The sequence below is a fragment of the Anomaloglossus baeobatrachus genome, chromosome 3 (genome assembly GCF_048569485.1).
Source record: "Anomaloglossus baeobatrachus isolate aAnoBae1 chromosome 3, aAnoBae1.hap1, whole genome shotgun sequence".
Lineage (NCBI taxonomy): Eukaryota > Metazoa > Chordata > Amphibia > Anura > Aromobatidae > Anomaloglossus > Anomaloglossus baeobatrachus.
The window spans coordinates 132,046,701-132,063,775 of record NC_134355.1 but is presented as its reverse complement, the minus strand read 5'-3'; the positions used below and the strand labels follow the sequence as shown (position 1 = coordinate 132,063,775).

At 55.6% G+C, this 17,075-nt stretch overlaps 37 non-coding genes across 37 annotated transcripts; all 37 read left to right on the top strand.

Annotated features, from left to right (window-relative positions):
• The first annotated feature begins 253 nt into the window (after positions 1–253).
• Positions 254–369, top strand: LOC142297525 (U5 spliceosomal RNA). The gene has a single exon (XR_012751807.1). It is a non-coding gene; the product is annotated as a U5 spliceosomal RNA (small nuclear RNA).
• Positions 370–714: 345 nt separating this feature from the next.
• LOC142297524 (U5 spliceosomal RNA) lies at positions 715–830 on the top strand. Its single transcript, XR_012751806.1, has one exon. It is a non-coding gene; the product is annotated as a U5 spliceosomal RNA (small nuclear RNA).
• Positions 831–1,175: 345 nt separating this feature from the next.
• Positions 1,176–1,291, top strand: LOC142297523 (U5 spliceosomal RNA). Its single transcript, XR_012751805.1, has one exon. It is a non-coding gene; the product is annotated as a U5 spliceosomal RNA (small nuclear RNA).
• Positions 1,292–1,636: 345 nt separating this feature from the next.
• LOC142297522 (U5 spliceosomal RNA) lies at positions 1,637–1,752 on the top strand. Its single transcript, XR_012751804.1, has one exon. It is a non-coding gene; the product is annotated as a U5 spliceosomal RNA (small nuclear RNA).
• Positions 1,753–2,097: 345 nt separating this feature from the next.
• LOC142297771 (U5 spliceosomal RNA) lies at positions 2,098–2,213 on the top strand. The gene has a single exon (XR_012752044.1). It is a non-coding gene; the product is annotated as a U5 spliceosomal RNA (small nuclear RNA).
• Positions 2,214–2,558: 345 nt separating this feature from the next.
• On the top strand, positions 2,559–2,674 carry LOC142297521 (U5 spliceosomal RNA). Its single transcript, XR_012751803.1, has one exon. It is a non-coding gene; the product is annotated as a U5 spliceosomal RNA (small nuclear RNA).
• A 345-nt stretch (positions 2,675–3,019) lies between these two features.
• LOC142297520 (U5 spliceosomal RNA) lies at positions 3,020–3,135 on the top strand. Its single transcript, XR_012751802.1, has one exon. It is a non-coding gene; the product is annotated as a U5 spliceosomal RNA (small nuclear RNA).
• A 345-nt stretch (positions 3,136–3,480) lies between these two features.
• Positions 3,481–3,596, top strand: LOC142297519 (U5 spliceosomal RNA). Its single transcript, XR_012751801.1, has one exon. It is a non-coding gene; the product is annotated as a U5 spliceosomal RNA (small nuclear RNA).
• A 345-nt stretch (positions 3,597–3,941) lies between these two features.
• Positions 3,942–4,057, top strand: LOC142297819 (U5 spliceosomal RNA). The gene has a single exon (XR_012752089.1). It is a non-coding gene; the product is annotated as a U5 spliceosomal RNA (small nuclear RNA).
• A 345-nt stretch (positions 4,058–4,402) lies between these two features.
• LOC142297516 (U5 spliceosomal RNA) lies at positions 4,403–4,518 on the top strand. Its single transcript, XR_012751799.1, has one exon. It is a non-coding gene; the product is annotated as a U5 spliceosomal RNA (small nuclear RNA).
• Positions 4,519–4,863: 345 nt separating this feature from the next.
• LOC142297617 (U5 spliceosomal RNA) lies at positions 4,864–4,979 on the top strand. The gene has a single exon (XR_012751895.1). It is a non-coding gene; the product is annotated as a U5 spliceosomal RNA (small nuclear RNA).
• Positions 4,980–5,324: 345 nt separating this feature from the next.
• Positions 5,325–5,440, top strand: LOC142297515 (U5 spliceosomal RNA). The gene has a single exon (XR_012751798.1). It is a non-coding gene; the product is annotated as a U5 spliceosomal RNA (small nuclear RNA).
• A 345-nt stretch (positions 5,441–5,785) lies between these two features.
• On the top strand, positions 5,786–5,901 carry LOC142297514 (U5 spliceosomal RNA). The gene has a single exon (XR_012751797.1). It is a non-coding gene; the product is annotated as a U5 spliceosomal RNA (small nuclear RNA).
• Positions 5,902–6,246: 345 nt separating this feature from the next.
• On the top strand, positions 6,247–6,362 carry LOC142297513 (U5 spliceosomal RNA). Its single transcript, XR_012751796.1, has one exon. It is a non-coding gene; the product is annotated as a U5 spliceosomal RNA (small nuclear RNA).
• A 345-nt stretch (positions 6,363–6,707) lies between these two features.
• LOC142297512 (U5 spliceosomal RNA) lies at positions 6,708–6,823 on the top strand. The gene has a single exon (XR_012751795.1). It is a non-coding gene; the product is annotated as a U5 spliceosomal RNA (small nuclear RNA).
• Positions 6,824–7,168: 345 nt separating this feature from the next.
• Positions 7,169–7,284, top strand: LOC142297511 (U5 spliceosomal RNA). The gene has a single exon (XR_012751794.1). It is a non-coding gene; the product is annotated as a U5 spliceosomal RNA (small nuclear RNA).
• A 345-nt stretch (positions 7,285–7,629) lies between these two features.
• LOC142297510 (U5 spliceosomal RNA) lies at positions 7,630–7,745 on the top strand. The gene has a single exon (XR_012751793.1). It is a non-coding gene; the product is annotated as a U5 spliceosomal RNA (small nuclear RNA).
• Positions 7,746–8,090: 345 nt separating this feature from the next.
• LOC142297509 (U5 spliceosomal RNA) lies at positions 8,091–8,206 on the top strand. The gene has a single exon (XR_012751792.1). It is a non-coding gene; the product is annotated as a U5 spliceosomal RNA (small nuclear RNA).
• Positions 8,207–8,551: 345 nt separating this feature from the next.
• LOC142297754 (U5 spliceosomal RNA) lies at positions 8,552–8,667 on the top strand. Its single transcript, XR_012752028.1, has one exon. It is a non-coding gene; the product is annotated as a U5 spliceosomal RNA (small nuclear RNA).
• Positions 8,668–9,012: 345 nt separating this feature from the next.
• LOC142297508 (U5 spliceosomal RNA) lies at positions 9,013–9,128 on the top strand. The gene has a single exon (XR_012751791.1). It is a non-coding gene; the product is annotated as a U5 spliceosomal RNA (small nuclear RNA).
• Positions 9,129–9,473: 345 nt separating this feature from the next.
• LOC142297507 (U5 spliceosomal RNA) lies at positions 9,474–9,589 on the top strand. Its single transcript, XR_012751790.1, has one exon. It is a non-coding gene; the product is annotated as a U5 spliceosomal RNA (small nuclear RNA).
• A 345-nt stretch (positions 9,590–9,934) lies between these two features.
• Positions 9,935–10,050, top strand: LOC142297505 (U5 spliceosomal RNA). Its single transcript, XR_012751788.1, has one exon. It is a non-coding gene; the product is annotated as a U5 spliceosomal RNA (small nuclear RNA).
• A 345-nt stretch (positions 10,051–10,395) lies between these two features.
• LOC142297504 (U5 spliceosomal RNA) lies at positions 10,396–10,511 on the top strand. The gene has a single exon (XR_012751787.1). It is a non-coding gene; the product is annotated as a U5 spliceosomal RNA (small nuclear RNA).
• Positions 10,512–10,856: 345 nt separating this feature from the next.
• LOC142297503 (U5 spliceosomal RNA) lies at positions 10,857–10,972 on the top strand. Its single transcript, XR_012751786.1, has one exon. It is a non-coding gene; the product is annotated as a U5 spliceosomal RNA (small nuclear RNA).
• Positions 10,973–11,317: 345 nt separating this feature from the next.
• On the top strand, positions 11,318–11,433 carry LOC142297502 (U5 spliceosomal RNA). Its single transcript, XR_012751785.1, has one exon. It is a non-coding gene; the product is annotated as a U5 spliceosomal RNA (small nuclear RNA).
• Positions 11,434–11,778: 345 nt separating this feature from the next.
• LOC142297501 (U5 spliceosomal RNA) lies at positions 11,779–11,894 on the top strand. The gene has a single exon (XR_012751784.1). It is a non-coding gene; the product is annotated as a U5 spliceosomal RNA (small nuclear RNA).
• A 345-nt stretch (positions 11,895–12,239) lies between these two features.
• On the top strand, positions 12,240–12,355 carry LOC142297500 (U5 spliceosomal RNA). The gene has a single exon (XR_012751783.1). It is a non-coding gene; the product is annotated as a U5 spliceosomal RNA (small nuclear RNA).
• A 345-nt stretch (positions 12,356–12,700) lies between these two features.
• Positions 12,701–12,816, top strand: LOC142297499 (U5 spliceosomal RNA). The gene has a single exon (XR_012751782.1). It is a non-coding gene; the product is annotated as a U5 spliceosomal RNA (small nuclear RNA).
• A 345-nt stretch (positions 12,817–13,161) lies between these two features.
• LOC142297498 (U5 spliceosomal RNA) lies at positions 13,162–13,277 on the top strand. The gene has a single exon (XR_012751781.1). It is a non-coding gene; the product is annotated as a U5 spliceosomal RNA (small nuclear RNA).
• Positions 13,278–13,622: 345 nt separating this feature from the next.
• Positions 13,623–13,738, top strand: LOC142297566 (U5 spliceosomal RNA). The gene has a single exon (XR_012751845.1). It is a non-coding gene; the product is annotated as a U5 spliceosomal RNA (small nuclear RNA).
• Positions 13,739–14,083: 345 nt separating this feature from the next.
• Positions 14,084–14,199, top strand: LOC142297766 (U5 spliceosomal RNA). Its single transcript, XR_012752039.1, has one exon. It is a non-coding gene; the product is annotated as a U5 spliceosomal RNA (small nuclear RNA).
• A 345-nt stretch (positions 14,200–14,544) lies between these two features.
• Positions 14,545–14,660, top strand: LOC142297679 (U5 spliceosomal RNA). The gene has a single exon (XR_012751955.1). It is a non-coding gene; the product is annotated as a U5 spliceosomal RNA (small nuclear RNA).
• A 345-nt stretch (positions 14,661–15,005) lies between these two features.
• Positions 15,006–15,121, top strand: LOC142297497 (U5 spliceosomal RNA). The gene has a single exon (XR_012751780.1). It is a non-coding gene; the product is annotated as a U5 spliceosomal RNA (small nuclear RNA).
• A 345-nt stretch (positions 15,122–15,466) lies between these two features.
• On the top strand, positions 15,467–15,582 carry LOC142297496 (U5 spliceosomal RNA). The gene has a single exon (XR_012751779.1). It is a non-coding gene; the product is annotated as a U5 spliceosomal RNA (small nuclear RNA).
• A 345-nt stretch (positions 15,583–15,927) lies between these two features.
• LOC142297494 (U5 spliceosomal RNA) lies at positions 15,928–16,043 on the top strand. Its single transcript, XR_012751777.1, has one exon. It is a non-coding gene; the product is annotated as a U5 spliceosomal RNA (small nuclear RNA).
• A 345-nt stretch (positions 16,044–16,388) lies between these two features.
• Positions 16,389–16,504, top strand: LOC142297493 (U5 spliceosomal RNA). Its single transcript, XR_012751776.1, has one exon. It is a non-coding gene; the product is annotated as a U5 spliceosomal RNA (small nuclear RNA).
• A 345-nt stretch (positions 16,505–16,849) lies between these two features.
• On the top strand, positions 16,850–16,965 carry LOC142297492 (U5 spliceosomal RNA). Its single transcript, XR_012751775.1, has one exon. It is a non-coding gene; the product is annotated as a U5 spliceosomal RNA (small nuclear RNA).
• The last annotated feature ends 110 nt before the right edge of the window (positions 16,966–17,075 follow it).

The window sequence follows — 17,075 nt, the reverse complement described above, 5'->3', positions numbered from 1 at the left end:
TTTGAATATTGTGGCCATGGACGGCCCGCTTTTTGGGGAGCAGGAAGCTCGTTTGAAGGGGTGACCCTCTGGTGGAAAGGAGGGCTCAGAGAAGGGAGCAGCCTGGGGAAGATGGCCTCTCGCCGGGCTGGCTGTGTGGTACCGTTTGGTTTAGCCATCATCAACCCCCTGCCTCCCCTTTTCTAGGAGGTCTCCCCGGGCCAAGTGAGGGCTGCGGCCAGGGTGTTAGGTCGGGAGGAGGCCCTTGCCTGATATACTCTGGTTTCTCTTCAGAACGTAAAAATCTTTCGCCTTTTACTAAAGATTTCCGTGGAGAGGAGCAAAACTGAGTTTTATGGCAATTTTTGCATGCTCCAGCTTGCTGGGGTTTCCTTCTTTGGGTTGAACGACAGAATGAGCGGGAGGTGGCTGTAGTGGGAGGCTGACTCCTGTGGCTGCTGCTGGGAGGGAGGCGGTCCTCATTTGAATATTGTGGCCATGGACGGCCCGCTTTTTGGGGAGCAGGAAGCTCGTTTGAAGGGGTGACCCTCTGGTGGAAAGGAGGGCTCAGAGAAGGGAGCAGCCTGGGGAAGATGGCCTCTCGCCGGGCTGGCTGTGTGGTACCGTTTGGTTTAGCCATCATCAACCCCCTGCCTCCCCTTTTCTAGGAGGTCTCCCCGGGCCAAGTGAGGGCTGCGGCCAGGGTGTTAGGTCGGGAGGAGGCCCTTGCCTGATATACTCTGGTTTCTCTTCAGAACGTAAAAATCTTTCGCCTTTTACTAAAGATTTCCGTGGAGAGGAGCAAAACTGAGTTTTATGGCAATTTTTGCATGCTCCAGCTTGCTGGGGTTTCCTTCTTTGGGTTGAACGACAGAATGAGCGGGAGGTGGCTGTAGTGGGAGGCTGACTCCTGTGGCTGCTGCTGGGAGGGAGGCGGTCCTCATTTGAATATTGTGGCCATGGACGGCCCGCTTTTTGGGGAGCAGGAAGCTTGTTTGAAGGGGTGACCCTCTGGTGGAAAGGAGAGCTCAGAGAAGGGAGCAGCCTGGGGAAGATGGCCTCTCGCCGGGCTGGCTGTGTGGTACCGTTTGGTTTAGCCATCATCAACCCCCTGCCTCCCCTTTTCTAGGAGGTCTCCCCGGGCCAAGTGAGGGCTGCGGCCAGGGTGTTAGGTCGGGAGGAGGCCCTTGCCTGATATACTCTGGTTTCTCTTCAGAACGTAAAAATCTTTCGCCTTTTACTAAAGATTTCCGTGGAGAGGAGCAAAACTGAGTTTTATGGCAATTTTTGCATGCTCCAGCTTGCTGGGGTTTCCTTCTTTGGGTTGAACGACAGAATGAGCGGGAGGTGGCTGTAGTGGGAGGCTGACTCCTGTGGCTGCTGCTGGGAGGGAGGCGGTCCTCATTTGAATATTGTGGCCATGGACGGCCCGCTTTTTGGGGAGCAGGAAGCTCGTTTGAAGGGGTGACCCTCTGGTGGAAAGGAGGGCTCAGAGAAGGGAGCAGCCTGGGGAAGATGGCCTCTCGCCGGGCTGGCTGTGTGGTACCGTTTGGTTTAGCCATCATCAACCCCCTGCCTCCCCTTTTCTAGGAGGTCTCCCCGGGCCAAGTGAGGGCTGCGGCCAGGGTGTTAGGTCGGGAGGAGGCCCTTGCCTGATATACTCTGGTTTCTCTTCAGAACGTAAAAATCTTTCGCCTTTTACTAAAGATTTCCGTGGAGAGGAGCAAAACTGAGTTTTATGGCAATTTTTGCATGCTCCAGCTTGCTGGGGTTTCCTTCTTTGGGTTGAACGACAGAATGAGCGGGAGGTGGCTGTAGTGGGAGGCTGACTCCTGTGGCTGCTGCTGGGAGGGAGGCGGTCCTCATTTGAATATTGTGGCCATGGACGGCCCGCTTTTTGGGGAGCAGGAAGCTCGTTTGAAGGGGTGACCCTCTGGTGAAAAGGAGGGCTCAGAGAAGGGAGCAGCCTGGGGAAGATGGCCTCTCGCCGGGCTGGCTGTGTGGTACCGTTTGGTTTAGCCATCATCAACCCCCTGCCTCCCCTTTTCTAGGAGGTCTCCCCGGGCCAAGTGAGGGCTGCGGCCAGGGTGTTAGGTCGGGAGGAGGCCCTTGCCTGATATACTCTGGTTTCTCTTCAGAACGTAAAAATCTTTCGCCTTTTACTAAAGATTTTCGTGGAGAGGAGCAAAACTGAGTTTTATGGCAATTTTTGCATGCTCCAGCTTGCTGGGGTTTCCTTCTTTGGGTTGAACGACAGAATGAGCGGGAGGTGGCTGTAGTGGGAGGCTGACTCCTGTGGCTGCTGCTGGGAGGGAGGCGGTCCTCATTTGAATATTGTGGCCATGGACGGCCCGCTTTTTGGGGAGCAGGAAGCTCGTTTGAAGGGGTGACCCTCTGGTGGAAAGGAGGGCTCAGAGAAGGGAGCAGCCTGGGGAAGATGGCCTCTCGCCGGGCTGGCTGTGTGGTACCGTTTGGTTTAGCCATCATCAACCCCCTGCCTCCCCTTTTCTAGGAGGTCTCCCCGGGCCAAGTGAGGGCTGCGGCCAGGGTGTTAGGTCGGGAGGAGGCCCTTGCCTGATATACTCTGGTTTCTCTTCAGAACGTAAAAATCTTTCGCCTTTTACTAAAGATTTCCGTGGAGAGGAGCAAAACTGAGTTTTATGGCAATTTTTGCATGCTCCAGCTTGCTGGGGTTTCCTTCTTTGGGTTGAACGACAGAATGAGCGGGAGGTGGCTGTAGTGGGAGGCTGACTCCTGTGGCTGCTGCTGGGAGGGAGGCGGTCCTCATTTGAATATTGTGGCCATGGACGGCCCGCTTTTTGGGGAGCAGGAAGCTCGTTTGAAGGGGTGACCCTCTGGTGGAAAGGAGGGCTCAGAGAAGGGAGCAGCCTGGGGAAGATGGCCTCTCGCCGGGCTGGCTGTGTGGTACCGTTTGGTTTAGCCATCATCAACCCCCTGCCTCCCCTTTTCTAGGAGGTCTCCCCGGGCCAAGTGAGGGCTGCGGCCAGGGTGTTAGGTCGGGAGGAGGCCCTTGCCTGATATACTCTGGTTTCTCTTCAGAACGTAAAAATCTTTCGCCTTTTACTAAAGATTTCCGTGGAGAGGAGCAAAACTGAGTTTTATGGCAATTTTTGCATGCTCCAGCTTGCTGGGGTTTCCTTCTTTGGGTTGAACGACAGAATGAGCGGGAGGTGGCTGTAGTGGGAGGCTGACTCCTGTGGCTGCTGCTGGGAGGGAGGCGGTCCTCATTTGAATATTGTGGCCATGGACGGCCCGCTTTTTGGGGAGCAGGAAGCTCGTTTGAAGGGGTGACCCTCTGGTGGAAAGGAGGGCTCAGAGAAGGGAGCAGCCTGGGGAAGATGGCCTCTCGCCGGGCTGGCTGTGTGGTACCGTTTGGTTTAGCCATCATCAACCCCCTGCCTCCCCTTTTCTAGGAGGTCTCCCCGGGCCAAGTGAGGGCTGCGGCCAGGGTGTTAGGTCGGGAGGAGGCCCTTGCCTGATATACTCTGGTTTCTCTTCAGAACGTAAAAATCTTTCGCCTTTTACTAAAGATTTCCGTGGAGAGGAGCAAAACTGAGTTTTATGGCAATTTTTGCATGCTCCAGCTTGCTGGGGTTTCCTTCTTTGGGTTGAATGACAGAATGAGCGGGAGGTGGCTGTAGTGGGAGGCTGACTCCTGTGGCTGCTGCTGGGAGGGAGGCGGTCCTCATTTGAATATTGTGGCCATGGACGGCCCGCTTTTTGGGGAGCAGGAAGCTCGTTTGAAGGGGTGACCCTCTGGTGGAAAGGAGGGCTCAGAGAAGGGAGCAGCCTGGGGAAGATGGCCTCTCGCCGGGCTGGCTGTGTGGTACCGTTTGGTTTAGCCATCATCAACCCCCTGCCTCCCCTTTTCTAGGAGGTCTCCCCGGGCCAAGTGAGGGCTGCGGCCAGGGTGTTAGGTCGGGAGGAGGCCCTTGCCTGATATACTCTGGTTTCTCTTCAGAACGTAAAAAACTTTCGCCTTTTACTAAAGATTTCCGTGGAGAGGAGCAAAACTGAGTTTTATGGCAATTTTTGCATGCTCCAGCTTGCTGGGGTTTCCTTCTTTGGGTTGAACGACAGAATGAGCGGGAGGTGGCTGTAGTGGGAGGCTGACTCCTGTGGCTGCTGCTGGGAGGGAGGCGGTCCTCATTTGAATATTGTGGCCATGGACGGCCCGCTTTTTGGGGAGCAGGAAGCTCGTTTGAAGGGGTGACCCTCTGGTGGAAAGGAGGGCTCAGAGAAGGGAGCAGCCTGGGGAAGATGGCCTCTCGCCGGGCTGGCTGTGTGGTACCGTTTGGTTTAGCCATCATCAACCCCCTGCCTCCCCTTTTCTAGGAGGTCTCCCCGGGCCAAGTGAGGGCTGCGGCCAGGGTGTTAGGTCGGGAGGAGGCCCTTGCCTGATATACTCTGGTTTCTCTTCAGAACGTAAAAATCTTTCGCCTTTTACTAAAGATTTCCGTGGAGAGGAGCAAAACTGAGTTTTATGGCAATTTTTGCATGCTCCAGCTTGCTGGGGTTTCCTTCTTTGGGTTGAACGACAGAATGAGCGGGAGGTGGCTGTAGTGGGAGGCTGACTCCTGTGGCTGCTGCTGGGAGGGAGGCGGTCCTCATTTGAATATAGTGGCCATGGACGGCCCGCTTTTTGGGGAGCAGGAAGCTCGTTTGAAGGGGTGACCCTCTGGTGGAAAGGAGGGCTCAGAGAAGGGAGCAGCCTGGGGAAGATGGCCTCTCGCCGGGCTGGCTGTGTGGTACCGTTTGGTTTAGCCATCATCAACCCCCTGCCTCCCCTTTTCTAGGAGGTCTCCCCGGGCCAAGTGAGGGCTGCGGCCAGGGTGTTAGGTCGGGAGGAGGCCCTTGCCTGATATGCTCTGGTTTCTCTTCAGAACGTAAAAATCTTTCGCCTTTTACTAAAGATTTCCGTGGAGAGGAGCAAAACTGAGTTTTATGGCAATTTTTGCATGCTCCAGCTTGCTGGGGTTTACTTCTTTGGGTTGAACGACAGAATGAGCGAGAGGTGGCTGTAGTGGGAGGCTGACTCCTGTGGCTGCTGCTGGGAGGGAGGCGGTCCTCATTTGAATATTGTGGCCATGGACGGCCCGCTTTTTGGGGAGCAGGAAGCTCGTTTGAAGGGGTGACCCTCTGGTGGAAAGGAGGGCTCAGAGAAGGGAGCAGCCTGGGGAAGATGGCCTCTCGCCGGGCTGGCTGTGTGGTACCGTTTGGTTTAGCCATCATCAACCCCCTGCCTCCCCTTTTCTAGGAGGTCTCCCCGGGCCAAGTGAGGGCTGCGGCCAGGGTGTTAGGTCGGGAGGAGGCCCTTGCCTGATATACTCTGGTTTCTCTTCAGAACGTAAAAATCTTTCGCCTTTTACTAAAGATTTCCGTGGAGAGGAGCAAAACTGAGTTTTATGGCAATTTTTGCATGCTCCAGCTTGCTGGGGTTTCCTTCTTTGGGTTGAACGACAGAATGAGCGGGAGGTGGCTGTAGTGGGAGGCTGACTCCTGTGGCTGCTGCTGGGAGGGAGGCGGTCCTCATTTGAATATTGTGGCCATGGACGGCCCGCTTTTTGGGGAGCAGGAAGCTCGTTTGAAGGGGTGACCCTCTGGTGGAAAGGAGGGCTCAGAGAAGGGAGCAGCCTGGGGAAGATGGCCTCTCGCCGGGCTGGCTGTGTAATACCGTTTGGTTTAGCCATCATCAACCCCCTGCCTCCCCTTTTCTAGGAGGTCTCCCCGGGCCAAGTGAGGGCTGCGGCCAGGGTGTTAGGTCGGGAGGAGGCCCTTGCCTGATATACTCTGGTTTCTCTTCAGAACGTAAAAATCTTTCGCCTTTTACTAAAGATTTCCGTGGAGAGGAGCAAAACTGAGTTTTATGGCAATTTTTGCATGCTCCAGCTTGCTGGGGTTTCCTTCTTTGGGTTGAACGACAGAATGAGCGGGAGGTGGCTGTAGTGGGAGGCTGACTCCTGTGGCTGCTGCTGGGAGGGAGGCGGTCCTCATTTGAATATTGTGGCCATGGACGGCCCGCTTTTTGGGGAGCAGAAAGCTCGTTTGAAGGGGTGACCCTCTGGTGGAAAGGAGGGCTCAGAGAAGGGAGCAGCCTGGGGAAGATGGCCTCTCGCCGGGCTGGCTGTGTGGTACCGTTTGGTTTAGCCATCATCAACCCCCTGCCTCCCCTTTTCTAGGAGGTCTCCCCGGGCCAAGTGAGGGCTGCGGCCAGGGTGTTAGGTCGGGAGGAGGCCCTTGCCTGATATACTCTGGTTTCTCTTCAGAACGTAAAAATCTTTCGCCTTTTACTAAAGATTTCCGTGGAGAGGAGCAAAACTGAGTTTTATGGCAATTTTTGCATGCTCCAGCTTGCTGGGGTTTCCTTCTTTGGGTTGAACGACAGAATGAGCGGGAGGTGGCTGTAGTGGGAGGCTGACTCCTGTGGCTGCTGCTGGGAGGGAGGCGGTCCTCATTTGAATATTGTGGCCATGGACGGCCCGCTTTTTGGGGAGCAGGAAGCTCGTTTGAAGGGGTGACCCTCTGGTGGAAAGGAGGGCTCAGAGAAGGGAGCAGCCTGGGGAAGATGGCCTCTCGCCAGGCTGGCTGTGTGGTACCGTTTGGTTTAGCCATCATCAACCACCTGCCTCCCCTTTTCTAGGAGGTCTCCCCGGGCCAAGTGAGGGCTGCGGCCAGGGTGTTAGGTCGGGAGGAGGCCCTTGCCTGATATACTCTGGTTTCTCTTCAGAACGTAAAAATCTTTCGCCTTTTACTAAAGATTTCCGTGGAGAGGAGCAAAACTGAGTTTTATGGCAATTTTTGCATGCTCCAGCTTGCTGGGGTTTCCTTCTTTGGGTTGAACGACAGAATGAGCGGGAGGTGGCTGTAGTGGGAGGCTGACTCCTGTGGCTGCTGCTGGGAGGGAGGCGGTCCTCATTTGAATATTGTGGCCATGGACGGCCCGCTTTTTGGGGAGCAGGAAGCTCGTTTGAAGGGGTGACCCTCTGGTGGAAAGGAGGGCTCAGAGAAGGGAGCAGCCTGGGGAAGATGGCCTCTCGCCGGGCTGGCTGTGTGGTACCGTTTGGTTTAGCCATCATCAACCCCCTGCCTCCCCTTTTCTAGGAGGTCTCCCCGGGCCAAGTGAGGGCTGCGGCCAGGGTGTTAGGTCGGGAGGAGGCCCTTGCCTGATATACTCTGGTTTCTCTTCAGAACGTAAAAATCTTTCGCCTTTTACTAAAGATTTCCGTGGAGAGGAGCAAAACTGAGTTTTATGGCAATTTTTGCATGCTCCAGCTTGCTGGGGTTTCCTTCTTTGGGTTGAACGACAGAATGAGCGGGAGGTGGCTGTAGTGGGAGGCTGACTCCTGTGGCTGCTGCTGGGAGGGAGGCGGTCCTCATTTGAATATTGTGGCCATGGACGGCCCGCTTTTTGGGGAGCAGGAAGCTCGTTTGAAGGGGTGACCCTCTGGTGGAAAGGAGGGCTCAGAGAAGGGAGCAGCCTGGGGAAGAAGGCCTCTCGCCGGGCTGGCTGTGTGGTACCGTTTGGTTTAGCCATCATCAACCCCCTGCCTCCCCTTTTCTAGGAGGTCTCCCCGGGCCAAGTGAGGACTGCGGCCAGGGTGTTAGGTCGGGAGGAGGCCCTTGCCTGATATACTCTGGTTTCTCTTCAGAACGTAAAAATCTTTCGCCTTTTACTAAAGATTTCCGTGGAGAGGAGCAAAACTGAGTTTTATGGCAATTTTTGCATGCTCCAGCTTGCTGGGGTTTCCTTCTTTGGGTTGAACGACAGAATGAGCGGGAGGTGGCTGTAGTGGGAGGCTGACTCCTGTGGCTGCTGCTGGGAGGGAGGCGGTCCTCATTTGAATATTGTGGCCATGGACGGCCCGCTTTTTGGGGAGCAGGAAGCTCGTTTGAAGGGGTGACCCTCTGGTGGAAAGGAGGGCTCAGAGAAGGGAGCAGCCTGGGGAAGATGGCCTCTCGCCAGGCTGGCTGTGTGGTACCGTTTGGTTTAGCCATCATCAACCCCCTGCCTCCCCTTTTCTAGGAGGTCTCCCCGGGCCAAGTGAGGGCTGCGGCCAGGGTGTTAGGTCGGGAGGAGGCCCTTGCCTGATATACTCTGGTTTCTCTTCAGAACGTAAAAATCTTTCGCCTTTTACTAAAGATTTCCGTGGAGAGGAGCAAAACTGAGTTTTATGGCAATTTTTGCATGCTCCAGCTTGCTGGGGTTTCCTTCTTTGGGTTGAACGACAGAATGAGCGGGAGGTGGCTGTAGTGGGAGGCTGACTCCTGTGGCTGCTGCTGGGAGGGAGGCGGTCCTCATTTGAATATTGTGGCCATGGACGGCCCGCTTTTTGGGGAGCAGGAAGCTCGTTTGAAGGGGTGACCCTCTGGTGGAAAGGAGGGCTCAGAGAAGGGAGCAGCCTGGGGAAGATGGCCTCTCGCCGGGCTGGCTGTGTGGTACCGTTTGGTTTAGCCATCATCAACCCCCTGCCTCCCCTTTTCTAGGAGGTCTCCCCGGGCCAAGTGAGGGCTGCGGCCAGGTTGTTAGGTCGGGAGGAGGCCCTTGCCTGATATACCCTGGTTTCTCTTCAGAACGTAAAAATCTTTCGCCTTTTACTAAAGATTTCCGTGGAGAGGAGCAAAACTGAGTTTTATGGCAATTTTTGCATGCTCCAGCTTGCTGGGGTTTCCTTCTTTGGGTTGAATGACAGAATGAGCGGGAGGTGGCTGTAGTGGGAGGCTGACTCCTGTGGCTGCTGCTGGGAGGGAGGCGGTCCTCATTTGAATATTGTGGCCATGGACGGCCCGCTTTTTGGGGAGCAGGAAGCTCGTTTGAAGGGGTGACCCTCTGGTGGAAAGGAGGGCTCAGAGAAGGGAGCAGCCTGGGGAAGATGGCCTCTCGCCGGGCTGGCTGTGTGGTACCGTTTGGTTTAGCCATCATCAACCCCCTGCCTCCCCTTTTCTAGGAGGTCTCCCCGGGCCAAGTGAGGGCTGCGGCCAGGGTGTTAGGTCGGGAGGAGGCCCTTGCCTGATATACTCTGGTTTCTCTTCAGAACGTAAAAATCTTTCGCCTTTTACTAAAGATTTCCGTGGAGAGGAGCAAAACTGAGTTTTATGGCAATTTTTGCATGCTCCAGCTTGCTGGGGTTTCCTTCTTTGGGTTGAACGACAGAATGAGCGGGAGGTGGCTGTAGTGGGAGGCTGACTCCTGTGGCTGCTGCTGGGAGGGAGGCAGTCCTCATTTGAATATTGTGGCCATGGACGGCCCGCTTTTTGGGGAGCAGGAAGCTCGTTTGAAGGGGTGACCCTCTGGTGGAAAGGAGGGCTCAGAGAAGGGAGCAGCCTGGGGAAGATGGCCTCTCGCCGGGCTGGCTGTGTGGCACCGTTTGGTTTAGCCATCATCAACCCCCTGCCTCCCCTTTTCTAGGAGGTCTCCCCGGGCCAAGTGAGGGCTGCGGCCAGGGTGTTAGGTCGGGAGGAGGCCCTTGCCTGATATACTCTGGTTTCTCTTCAGAACGTAAAAATCTTTCGCCTTTTACTAAAGATTTCCGTGGAGAGGAGCAAAACTGAGTTTTATGGCAATTTTTGCATGCTCCAGCTTGCTGGGGTTTCCTTCTTTGGGTTGAACGACAGAATGAGCGGGAGGTGGCTGTAGTGGGAGGCTGACTCCTGTGGCTGCTGCTGGGAGGGAGGCGGTCCTCATTTGAATATTGTGGCCATGGACGGCCCGCTTTTTGGGGAGCAGGAAGCTCGTTTGAAGGGGTGACCCTCTGGTGGAAAGGAGGGCTCAGAGAAGGGAGCAGCCTGGGGAAGATGGCCTCTCGCCGGGCTGGCTGTGTGGTACCGTTTGGTTTAGCCATCATCAACCCCCTGCCTCCCCTTTTCTAGGAGGTCTCCCCGGGCCAAGTGAGGGCTGCGGCCAGGGTGTTAGGTCGGGAGGAGGCCCTTGCCTGATATACTCTGGTTTCTCTTCAGAACGTAAAAATCTTTCGCCTTTTACTAAAGATTTCCGTGGAGAGGAGCAAAACTGAGTTTTATGGCAATTTTTGCATGCTCCAGCTTGCTGGGGTTTCCTTCTTTGGGTTGAACGACAGAATGAGCGGGAGGTGGCTGTAGTGGGAGGCTGACTCCTGTGGCTGCTGCTGGGAGGGAGGCGGTCCTCATTTGAATATTGTGGCCATGGACGGCCCGCTTTTTGGGGAGCAGGAAGCTCGTTTGAAGGGGTGACCCTCTGGTGGAAAGGAGGGCTCAGAGAAGGGAGCAGCCTGGGGAAGATGGCCTCTCGCCGGGCTGGCTGTGTGGTACCGTTTGGTTTAGCCATCATCAACCCCCTGCCTCCCCTTTTCTAGGAGGTCTCCCCGGGCCAAGTGAGGGCTGCGGCCAGGGTGTTAGGTCGGGAGGAGGCCCTTGCCTGATATACTCTGGTTTCTCTTCAGAACGTAAAAATCTTTCGCCTTTTACTAAAGATTTCCGTGGAGAGGAGCAAAACTGAGTTTTATGGCAATTTTTGCATGCTCCAGCTTGCTGGGGTTTCCTTCTTTGGGTTGAACGACAGAATGAGCGGGAGGTGGCTGTAGTGGGAGGCTGACTCCTGTGGCTGCTGCTGGGAGGGAGGCGGTCCTCATTTGAATATTGTGGCCATGGACGGCCCGCTTTTTGGGGAGCAGGAAGCTCGTTTGAAGGGGTGACCCTCTGGTGGAAAGGAGGGCTCAGAGAAGGGAGCAGCCTGGGGAAGATGGCCTCTCGCCGGGCTGGCTGTGTGGTACCGTTTGGTTTAGCCATCATCAACCCCCTGCCTCCCCTTTTCTAGGAGGTCTCCCCGGGCCAAGTGAGGGCTGCGGCCAGGGTGTTAGGTCGGGAGGAGGCCCTTGCCTGATATACTCTGGTTTCTCTTCAGAACGTAAAAATCTTTCGCCTTTTACTAAAGATTTCCGTGGAGAGGAGCAAAACTGAGTTTTATGGCAATTTTTGCATGCTCCAGCTTGCTGGGGTTTCCTTCTTTGGGTTGAACGACAGAATGAGCGGGAGGTGGCTGTAGTGGGAGGCTGACTCCTGTGGCTGCTGCTGGGAGGGAGGCGGTCCTCATTTGAATATTGTGGCCATGGACGGCCCGCTTTTTGGGGAGCAGGAAGCTCGTTTGAAGGGGTGACCCTCTGGTGGAAAGGAGGGCTCAGAGAAGGGAGCAGCCTGGGGAAGATGGCCTCTCGCCGGGCTGGCTGTGTGGTACCGTTTGGTTTAGCCATCATCAACCCCCTGCCTCCCCTTTTCTAGGAGGTCTCCCCGGGCCAAGTGAGGGCTGCGGCCAGGGTGTTAGGTCGGGAGGAGGCCCTTGCCTGATATACTCTGGTTTCTCTTCAGAACGTAAAAATCTTTCGCCTTTTACTAAAGATTTCCGTGGAGAGGAGCAAAACTGAGTTTTATGGCAATTTTTGCATGCTCCAGCTTGCTGGGGTTTCCTTCTTTGGGTTGAACGACAGAATGAGCGGGAGGTGGCTGTAGTGGGAGGCTGACTCCTGTGGCTGCTGCTGGGAGGGAGGCGGTCCTCATTTGAATATTGTGGCCATGGACGGCCCGCTTTTTGGGGAGCAGGAAGCTCGTTTGAAGGGGTGACCCTCTGGTGGAAAGGAGGGCTCAGAGAAGGGAGCAGCCTGGGGAAGATGACCTCTCGCCGGGCTGGCTGTGTGGTACCGTTTGGTTTAGCCATCATCAACCCCCTGCCTCCCCTTTTCTAGGAGGTCTCCCCGGGCCAAGTGAGGGCTGCGGCCAGGGTGTTAGGTCGGGAGGAGGCCCTTGCCTGATATACTCTGGTTTCTCTTCAGAACGTAAAAATCTTTCGCCTTTTACTAAAGATTTCCGTGGAGAGGAGCAAAACTGAGTTTTATGGCAATTTTTGCATGCTCCAGCTTGCTGGGGTTTCCTTCTTTGGGTTGAACGACAGAATGAGCGGGAGGTGGCTGTAGTGGGAGGCTGACTCCTGTGGCTGCTGCTGGGAGGGAGGCGGTCCTCATTTGAATATTGTGGCCATGGACGGCCCGCTTTTTGGGGAGCAGGAAGCTCGTTTGAAGGGGTGACCCTCTGGTGGAAAGGAGGGCTCAGAGAAGGGAGCAGCCTGGGGAAGATGGCCTCTCGCCGGGCTGGCTGTGTGGTACCGTTTGGTTTAGCCATCATCAACCCCCTGCCTCCCCTTTTCTAGGAGGTCTCCCCGGGCCAAGTGAGGGCTGCGGCCAGGGTGTTAGGTCGGGAGGAGGCCCTTGCCTGATATACTCTGGTTTCTCTTCAGAACGTAAAAATCTTTCGCCTTTTACTAAAGATTTCCGTGGAGAGGAGCAAAACTGAGTTTTATGGCAATTTTTGCATGCTCCAGCTTGCTGGGGTTTCCTTCTTTGGGTTGAACGACAGAATGAGCGGGAGGTGGCTGTAGTGGGAGGCTGACTCCTGTGGCTGCTGCTGGGAGGGAGGCGGTCCTCATTTGAATATTGTGGCCATGGACGGCCCGCTTTTTGGGGAGCAGGAAGCTCGTTTGAAGGGGTGACCCTCTGGTGGAAAGGAGGGCTCAGAGAAGGGAGCAGCCTGGGGAAGATGGCCTCTCGCCGGGCTGGCTGTGTGGTACCGTTTGGTTTAGCCATCATCAACCCCCTGCCTCCCCTTTTCTAGGAGGTCTCCCCGGGCCAAGTGAGGGCTGCGGCCAGGGTGTTAGGTCGGGAGGAGGCCCTTGCCTGATATACTCTGGTTTCTCTTCAGAACGTAAAAATCTTTCGCCTTTTACTAAAGATTTCCGTGGAGAGGAGCAAAACTGAGTTTTATGGCAATTTTTGCATGCTCCAGCTTGCTGGGGTTTCCTTCTTTGGGTTGAACGACAGAATGAGCGGGAGGTGGCTGTAGTGGGAGGCTGACTCCTGTGGCTGCTGCTGGGAGGGAGGCGGTCCTCATTTGAATATTGTGGCCATGGACGGCCCGCTTTTTGGGGAGCAGGAAGCTCGTTTGAAGGGGTGACCCTCTGGTGGAAAGGAGGGCTCAGAGAAGGGAGCAGCCTGTGGAAGATGGCCTCTCGCCGTGCTGGCTGTGTGGTACCGTTTGGTTTAGCCATCATCAACCCCCTGCCTCCCCTTTTCTAGGAGGTCTCCCCGGGCCAAGTGAGGGCTGCAGCCAGGGTGTTAGGTCGGGAGGAGGCCCTTGCCTGATATACTCTGGTTTCTCTTCAGAACGTAAAAATCTTTCGCCTTTTACTAAAGATTTCCGTGGAGAGGAGCAAAACTGAGTTTTATGGCAATTTTTGCATGCTCCAGCTTGCTGGGGTTTCCTTCTTTGGGTTGAACGACAGAATGAGCGGGAGGTGGCTGTAGTGGGAGGCTGACTCCTGTGGCTGCTGCTGGGAGGGAGGCGGTCCTCATTTGAATATTGTGGCCATGGACGGCCCGCTTTTTGGGGAGCAGGAAGCTCGTTTGAAGGGGTGACCCTCTGGTGGAAAGGAGGGCTCAGAGAAGGGAGCAGCCTGGGGAAGATGGCCTCTCGCCGGGCTGGCTGTGTGGTACCGTTTGGTTTAGCCATCATCAACCCCCTGCCTCCCCTTTTCTAGGAGGTCTCCCCGGGCCAAGTGAGGGCTGCAGCCAGGGTGTTAGGTCGGGAGGAGGCCCTTGCCTGATATACTCTGGTTTCTCTTCAGAACGTAAAAATCTTTTGCCTTTTACTAAAGATTTCCGTGGAGAGGAGCAAAACTGAGTTTTATGGCAATTTTTGCATGCTCCAGCTTGCTGGGGTTTCCTTCTTTGGGTTGAACGACAGAATGAGCGGGAGGTGGCTGTGGTGGGAGGCTGACTCCTGTGGCTGCTGCTGGGAGGGAGGCGGTCCTCATTTGAATATTGTGGTCATGGACGGCCCGCTTTTTGGGGAGCAGGAAGCTCGTTTGAAGGGGTGACCCTCTGGTGGAAAGGAGGGCTCAGAGAAGGGAGCAGCCTGGGGAAGATGGCCTCTCGCCGGGCTGGCTGTGTGGTACCGTTTGGTTTAGCCATCATCAACCCCCTGCCTCCCCTTTTCTAGGAGGTCTCCCCGGGCCAAGTGAGGGCTGCGGCCAGGGTGTTAGGTCGGGAGGAGGCCTTTGCCTGATGTACTCTGGTTTCTCTTCAGAACATAAAAATCTTTCGCCTTTTACTAAAGATTTCCGTGGAGAGGAGCAAAACTGAGTTTTATGGCAATTTTTGCATGCTCCAGCTTGCTGGGGTTTCCTTCTTTGGGTTGAACGACAGAATGAGTGGGAGGTGGCTGTAGTGGGAGGCTGACTCCTGTGGCTGCTGCTGGGAGGGAGGCGGTCCTCATTTGAATATTCTGGCCATGGATGGCCCGCTTTTTGGGGAGCAGGAAGCTCGTTTGAAGGGGTGACCCTCTGGTGGAAAGGAGGGCTCAGAGAAGGGAGCAGCCTGGGGAAGATGGCCTCTCGCCGGGCTGGCTGTGTGGTACCGTTTGGTTTAGCCATCATCAACCCCCTGCCTCCCCTTTTCTAGGAGGTCTCCCCGGGCCAAGTGAGGGCTGCGGCCAGGGTGTTAGGTCGGGAGGAGGCCCTTGCCTGATATACTCTGGTTTCTCTTCAGAACGTAAAAATCTTTCGCCTTTTACTAAAGATTTCCGTGGAGAGGAGCAAAACTGAGTTTTATGGCAATTTTTGCATGCGCCAGCTTGCTGGGGTTTCCTTCTTTGGGTTGAACGACAGAATGAGCGGGAGGTGGCTGTAGTGGGAGGCTGACTCCTGTGGCTGCTGCTGGGAGGGAGGCGGTCCTCATTTGAATATTGTGGCCATGGACGGCCCGCTTTTTGGGGAGCAGGAAGCTCGTTTGAAGGGGTGACCCTCTGGTGGAAAGGAGGGCTCAGAGAAGGGAGCAGCCTGGGGAAGATGGCCTCTCGCCGGGCTGGCTGTGTGGTACCGTTTGGTTTAGCCATCATCAACCCCCTGCCTCCCCTTTTCTAGGAGGTCTCCCCGGGCCAAGTGAGGGCTGCGGCCAGGGTGTTAGGTCGGGAGGAGGCCCTTGCCTGATATACTCTGGTTTCTCTTCAGAACGTAAAAATCTTTCGCCTTTTACTAAAGATTTCCGTGGAGAGGAGCAAAACTGAGTTTTATGGCAATTTTTGCATGCTCCAGCTTGCTGGGGTTTCCTTCTTTGGGTTGAACGACAGAATGAGCGGGAGGTGGCTGTAGTGGGAGGCTGACTCCTGTGGCTGCTGCTGGGAGGGAGGCGGTCCTCATTTGAATATTGTGGCCATGGACGGCCCGCTTTTTGGGGAGCAGGAAGCTCGTTTGAAGGGGTGACCCTCTGGTGGAAAGGAGGGCTCAGAGAAGGGAGCAGCCTGGGGAAGATGGCCTCTCGCCGGGCTGGCTGTGTGGTACCGTTTGGTTTAGCCATCATCAACCCCCTGCCTCCCCTTTTCTAGGAGGTCTCCCCGGGCCAAGTGAGGGCTGCGGCCAGGGTGTTAGGTCGGGAGGAGGCCCTTGCCTGATATACTCTGGTTTCTCTTCAGAACGTAAAAATCTTTCGCCTTTTACTAAAGATTTCCGTGGAGAGGAGCAAAACTGAGTTTTATGGCAATTTTTGCATGCTCCAGCTTGCTGGGGTTTCCTTCTTTGGGTTGAACGACAGAATGAGCGGGAGGTGGCTGTAGTGGGAGGCTGACTCCTGTGGCTGCTGCTGGGAGGGAGGCGGTCCTCATTTGAATATTGTGGCCATGGACGGCCCGCTTTTTGGGGAGCAGGAAGCTCGTTTGAAGGGGTGACCCTCTGGTGGAAAGGAGGGCTCAGAGAAGGGAGCAGCCTGGGGAAGATGGCCTCTCGCCGGGCTGGCTGTGTGGTACCGTTTGGTTTAGCCATCATCAACCCCCTGCCTCCCCTTTTCTAGTAGGTCTCCCCGGGCCAAGTGAGGGCTGCAGCCAGGGTGTTAGGTCGGGAGGAGGCCCTTGCCTGATATACTCTGGTTTCTCTTCAGAACGTAAAAATCTTTCGCCTTTTACTAAAGATTTCCGTGGAGAGGAGCAAAACTGAGTTTTATGGCAATTTTTGCATGCTCCAGCTTGCTGGGGTTTCCTTCTTTGGGTTGAACGACAGAATGAGCGGGAGGTGGCTGTAGTGGGAGGCTGACTCCTGTGGCTGCTGCTGGGAGGGAGGCGGTCCTCATTTGAATATTGTGGCCATGGACGGCCCGCTTTTTGGGGAGCAGGAAGCTCGTTTGAAGGGGTGACCCTCTGGTGGAAAGGAGGGCTCAGAGAAGGGAGCAGCCTGGGGAAGATGGCCTCTCGCCGGGCTGGCTGTGTGGTACCGTTTGGTTTAGCCATCATCAACCCCCTGCCTCCCCTTTTCTAGGAGGTCTCCCCGGGCCAAGTGAGGGCTGCAGCCAGGGTGTTAGGTCGGGAGGAGGCCCTTGCCTGATATACTCTGGTTTCTCTTCAGAACGTAAAAATCTTTCGCCTTTTACTAAAGATTTCCGTGGAGAGGAGCAAAACTGAGTTTTATGGCAATTTTTGCATGCTCCAGCTTGCTGGGGTTTCCTTCTTTGGGTTGAACGACAGAATGAGCGGGAGGTGGCTGTAGTGGGAGGCTGACTCCTGTGGCTGCTGCTGGGAGGGAGGCGGTCCTCATTTGAATATTGTGGCCATGGACGGCCCGCTTTTTGGGGAGCAGGAAGCTCGTTTGAAGGGGTGACCCTCTGGTGGAAAGGAGGGCTCAGAGAAGGGAGCAGCCTGGGGAAGATGGCCTCTCGCCGGGCTGGCTGTGTGGTACCGTTTGGTTTAGCCATCATCAACCCCCTGCCTCCCCTTTTCTAGGAGGTCTCCCCGGGCCAAGTGAGGGCTGCAGCCAGGGTGTTAGGTCGGGAGGAGGCCCTTGCCTGATATACTCTGGTTTCTCTTCAGAACGTAAAAATCTTTCGCCTTTTACTAAAGATTTCCGTGGAGAGGAGCAAAACTGAGTTTTATGGCAATTTTTGCATGCTCCAGCTTGCTGGGGTTTCCTTCTTTGGGTTGAACGACAGAATGAGCGGGAGGTGGCTGTAGTGGGAGGCTGACTCCTGTGGCTGCTGCTGGGAGGGAGGCGGTCCTCATTTGAATAATGTGGCCAT